Here is a 6,000-nt window from a genome sequence, read left to right as displayed (position 1 = left end):
TTTTTTTTTTTGTAAAATATTTTTATAACCCAATTATTTTGCACAATGCATTCTCTCTTTCCATTCTCAACCTCTCTATCTCACTCAATCTCTCTCAAAACCCATTTTCATCATTTTATCATTCAATCTTTGTGCATGCATTGGATAGTGAGCATCTTAATTTTTGGGTGTGAATGTGAAGAGTTGAAGAATCAATGAACCATACTTTGGGCAATTTTAATTCCCCTTGGGTACACATGATTTCTTAAATCTGGGTAATGGGCATCTTAATTTATCTTGTGGATGAATAATTTTCCAAGATACTCTCTCTAAGCTCTCTCTATTGATTCGCATAGCCAGCTCTAAGCATGTGTAGGTGGTGTCATCGCATAGGTTGGATGGGGTATCATTGGAATATAATATGTTATATGTGTTTTTTTATTTTTATTATTATTATTATTATTATTATTTATTTTATTTAAAAAGTTTTTTTAGAAATTTATTTTGTCAATTAAAGAGTAGAAAAATTGGTGATAAAAGAACCAACAAAAAAAAAATTATAAATATTAAATAAATATAATTTTTTTTTTTAAAAATAGAATACTAATGAAAGAGAAAGTGGTACTTTTTTTAATTTTGTATAGGCACTTAAAATGTTATAACCAGCTTGTTAGATATTTTGTATGCATTAACCATAATTATGTTACCACTTACTGTATTTATTTGTAACAGCAATATAATTGGCTTGTTTACTAATTTTTGCAGTAGGTTCTTTGGATATACAATTTCTATAATATTTTAGGTAGCCCATTGGATTAAAAGATGTGTTCTTTCTTAAAGTCTAGTTGGTTTATTTTATATTTTATTATTATTATTATTATATTATTATATTCATTATTATTGTTATTATTATTATTATTATTATTATTTTGTATATAAATAGAAATAGGAGAATAAGTCATGTAAGGGTGTACACGATGTTGAATTTAGGGCTTGAGGCATATGCGTGTGTTTTGGTGAAAATCTGAGAGAAAAATGTTAGAAAGAAGTGTATCCAATAGGTACTACTATTATTTCTTTGTTATCTATTTTGTAGGTTAAAAGATTTTTTGACAATTAAATGCCTACATTTGAAAGATTACTAATCTGATTAAATATAATTGAATGATTATGTGTAGATCCTGGATTTAATAGTGATATTTTATATTGTTGTTTATTAATCTATATGATTAATTGCTTCTGATTTACCTTAGCACTAACAATTGATATTGCAGCATCATATACATATTTTAGATTGTGATTTATTTAAAATTTTGTGAAACTCGTTTATGATAGAAATTGAGATATGGACTTTTATTGAATCATGTCTGATGAATGAAATGACTATGTTTGGATGATCAACTAAATGTTGTGTTTTGTTTTGTTTATGGAGTCACGATTTTGTGTGAAGCCGTTTCAACGGTATATAATATATATAATTGAGTTTTTCGTTTTTTAACCAAAATTAAGACCTAACAGTATGGCAAATTGAATTGAATTTTGAATGGAGTGATTTTGCATCTCCAATTTGGTGAGAAACCATAAGAATTTTGTTAAAAATCGGTAATCCATTGCCGAGGGTGTTGTTTTCTAAGCATGATTTGGGAAAACTACACATCCATTGTCCAATCTGCTGTGAAGAGAGCATCACCAAAATCGCATCAAATAGTGGTTAAAAAGTGAGTCTTGACCTAGTCAAATTAGCGGGTTCGAGCAGTGAAGAAAATATCGATGTCGATGAAAATGTCGAAAGTATAAATTTATGTAAATATCGATGAAAATGTCGATATCAATGGAAATATCGATAAGATTATGGAAACTGTAAATTTTTTTATTTAGAATGCAAATTTTGACATATGAGATAATTAATATAGTAAAATAATATAAAAATACAATAATTATAATATAGATAAAATAATCCATAAATATTATAAATTATTATAAGTGAATAAATTATAATATTACTTAGTATCAAAATAGAAAATAATTTAACAGATAATACTAAGATACAAAAAATTTTCAAATATAATATTCTCAATATTTGATGATATTTACTATTACTTTTTTTATTCTAATTTCATTTCAAACTTTTTTTTTCTTTCAATGTATTACTCGATTAACACTTTAAAAATCCATAAATATTGAATCGAAAGAAACCAAAATAATAAATAATTTCGACACTTCTATCCACTTTTTGTACTTTCATTAACAGGTCCGTCTTTAGAGTAAAGCCACCAAGACCATTGCCTTATGTCACGGTTGGGACATTTCATCAAACATTTGGTGAGCATTCTCTCCATTTTGGGCCTTATAATCCACTTTGGGCCAATTTGGGCCTTACAATGGGCCAAGCACCTAGAGTAGTGTAGAATTCTCTAGAACCTTGTGGAGAACTCTAGGTCAAGCCATGTACATATCCATTCTAGATGCTTCTTTAAATATTTTATGTAAAGGAGGTGGGAAGGATCTAGACACCCATTCTCCACCATAGGATCAAAGCAATTATAGCCGTAGGATTAGACTTTGTGTGCCTATAAATAGGTGGAGGCCTCATTTGGCTAAACCATCCAAGGATCCAAGAATCCAAGCTACATTTGTAAAGCTCTCTTTGTAGCAATATACTTTCATTCTCCCAAACTCTCTTTGTGCTCTAGCTTTCTTTGCTTAGCTTTCTCTTTTAGTGGGCAAAAGGCTTACTTAGTTGCAACAAAGGGTCGGAATAGCAACTAAGGCCGCACGGCTTGAAGGGTAAACAAACAAGTCCGTGACAAGTGGTATCAGAGCCAAGGTTAAAGCTAGCATCTAGAGCAACATGTCTTCATCAGAGGTTGTGATTGAAGAAGCAAGGGGAAGGGAGGTCATCCCCGAAGCTGCAAGGAAGGGACGTGGGCGTTCAAAGTCGAAGGACGTTCTCACCGCCATGGAGACCAAGGTGGTCAAGATGGAGTTGGCCGTTGCCGACATGTTGGAGCGGCTTGATTGTGTGGAGCAAGGCATGGAGGAGCTCGATGGTCGTGTGGGTGACCAAGTGGGGGAGCTTAGAGGTACCATGCAATACACCAACGAGGCCAACACCGAGGCATGGCGTCATGAAAGCCAAGCTTTCCAAACAAAGGTAATTGAAACCTTGTCCCTTATGCAAGCTCAATTAGATGAGTTTAAGAAGAGTTTAGAGGAGACACGAGAGGATTGGGCGTTATGCAAGAGAGCTGCAACTAGTGGCACGGCTACCACCCAACAAATAGTCTCTACTCCAAGGGTAGATGTTCCCAAGCCCAAGGAGTTTAGTGGGAGAAGGGATGCAAAGGAGTTGGACAACTACATGTGGCACATGGAACGATACTTCGAGGCCTTGGATTTCCAAGACGAGAAGCAAAAGGTAAACACCGCTACCCTCTATCTTACTAATCTTGCTGCGGTATGGTGGCGTAGAAAGCATGAAGAAATGAAGAGAGGCATATGCGCTATCAATTCTTGGGAAGATTTAAAGAGTGAATTGAAGAAACAATTCTATCCCGAGAATGTAGCGAATGAAGCTAGGAAACGCATGAAGGAGTTGAAGCACCAACGGTCCATCCGTGAATATGTGGAGCAATTCTCTGGGTTAATGCTCCAAATTCCCAACATGAGTGAGGAGGATCTCCTTTTCAACTTCATGGATGGGTTGCAACCGTGGGCATGCCAAGAGCTTCAACGAAGGGGAGTACAAGATATTTCCACTGCCCTCACTACGGCCGAAACGCTTGTCGAATATAGGCAAGGTGAGTCTTCCAACTCTAAGCCTAAGATTAATTATATTAAAGGTGGGGGAGCCATGTTCCACAAAACTCCCCAAAGTAAGGAACATCAAAGAAGGCCACCATTACCTAGCAAAGATTGGAAGAAAGGAGCCAAGCCCGAACTAAAGCCAAAGGGAAATTGCTTCTTATGTGATGGTCCCCATTGGGCTAGAGATTGTCCGAAGAGGAAGTCCTTAAATGCCATGCTCGAAGAGAGGGAAACTCAAGAGCACACGCAAATGGGTTGTATACAACTCCTCAACTCACTGAAGGCTAGACCGATCCCAACCCACAATGCAAAGGACAACTCCCTAATGTACGTGGCGGCACGTATCAACGGGAAAGATGCCCAAGTCATGGTAGACACCGGCGCATCTCATAACTTCGTAAGGAAGGAGGAGGCCATGAGGCTTGGCCTCAAACTCGACAAAGGTCAAGGGTGGTTGAAAACCGTGAATGCGGAGGCTAAACCGCTAGATGGCGTGGCTCGTAACGTGGAGTTACACCTTGGCACTTGGCAAGGTAACGTAAACTTCTCCATTGCTCCTATGGATGATTTTGATATTGTACTTGGCATGGAATTCCTTAGGCAATTCAATGTGGTACCACTCCCTCGCTACAACACGGTGTGTATAATGGAGGGAGGCCCTTGCATGATTCCAACAATGCACAAGCCAAGTACTTCCAACCGCCTCTCCGCCATGCAACTCAAGAAAGGAGTAAAGAAAGGAGAGCCTACATTCCTTGCTACTCTATGCGAGGAAGAAGAAGTTACTTCCAAGGAGCCACCGAAGGAGGTTAGCCAAGTCCTTGAAGAGTTCAAGGATGTCATGCCACCACAACTACCCAAGAAACTTCCACCAAGGAGGGAGGTGGATCATTGCATCGAGTTGGAGCCTGGTGCAAAACCACCCGCAAAAGCACCATATCGCATGTCTCCACCGGAGCTAGAGGAGCTAAGGAGACAACTTAAAGAGCTTTTGGATGCCGGTTACATTCAACCGTCGAAAGCACCTTATGGAGCACCCGTCTTGTTCCAAAAGAAGCACGATGGTTCGTTAAGGCTATGCATCGATTATAGGGCACTTAACAAGGTTACCATCAAGAACAAGTACCCTATACCGTTGATAGCCGATTTGTTTGATCAACTTGGAGGAGCAAGGTACTTTACTAAACTTGACTTAAGGTCGGGATACTACCAAGTTAGAATTGCGGAGGGTGATGAGCCAAAGACTACATGTGTTACTCGATATGGAGCATACGAATTCCTCGTCATGCCCTTTGGTCTCACCAACGCACCCGCCACATTCTGTACTCTCATGAACAAGATCTTCCATCCTTACTTGGACAAATTCGTGGTGGTCTATTTGGACGACATCGTCATCTATAGCAAGACGCTAGAGGAGCACATCCACCACCTACGAATTGTGTTCAAGGTTCTAAAGGATAATGAGCTTTACGTGAAGAAAGAGAAGTGCTCGTTTGCAACCAATGAGGTGTACTTCCTCGGCCATAAGATCAAGGATGGCAAGCTGCACATGGATGAAGCCAAAGTGAAAGCCATTCAAGAATGGGATCCTCCAACCAAGGTGAGTGAGCTGCGATCTTTTCTTGGTCTTGTTAACTATTACAGGAGGTTTATCAAAGGGTATTCTGCCCTAGCCGCACCATTCACCGATCTGCTAAAGAAGAACAAGACATGGAGTTGGTCCACCCAATGCCAACAAGCCTTTGAGAATTTGAAGGAGGCGATTATGAAGGAACCCGTGTTGGCATTGCCCGATTGCTCCAAACCATTCGAGGTGCACACTGATGCTTCCGACTTTGCCATAGGGGGCGTGTTGATGCAAGAAAGGCATCCAATTGCATTTGAAAGCCGCAAGCTCAACGACACGGAGAGGAGGTATACGGTCCAAGAGAAGGAGATGACCGCCATCATCCACTGCTTGCGCACTTGGAGGCATTACTTGCTGGGGTCCAAATTTGTGGTAAAGACTGACAATGTGGCCACAAGCTATTTCCAAACTCAAAAGAAGTTAAGCCCCAATCAAGCTCGTTGGTAAGACTTTCTTGCCGAGTTCGACTACAAGCTCGAATACAAGCCCGGTACGGCCAATGTAGTTGCCGATGCATTAAGTAGGAAGGCCGAACTAGCATCGATAACCAAGTTCCAAGGGGAACTGCTCAACCTAATAAAGGAGGG

Source organism: Ziziphus jujuba, chromosome 4 (genome assembly GCF_031755915.1).
Source record: "Ziziphus jujuba cultivar Dongzao chromosome 4, ASM3175591v1".
Classification (NCBI taxonomy): domain Eukaryota; kingdom Viridiplantae; phylum Streptophyta; class Magnoliopsida; order Rosales; family Rhamnaceae; genus Ziziphus; species Ziziphus jujuba.
The sequence above is the reverse complement of the archived record's forward strand: the minus strand, read 5'-3'. Positions refer to the sequence as shown.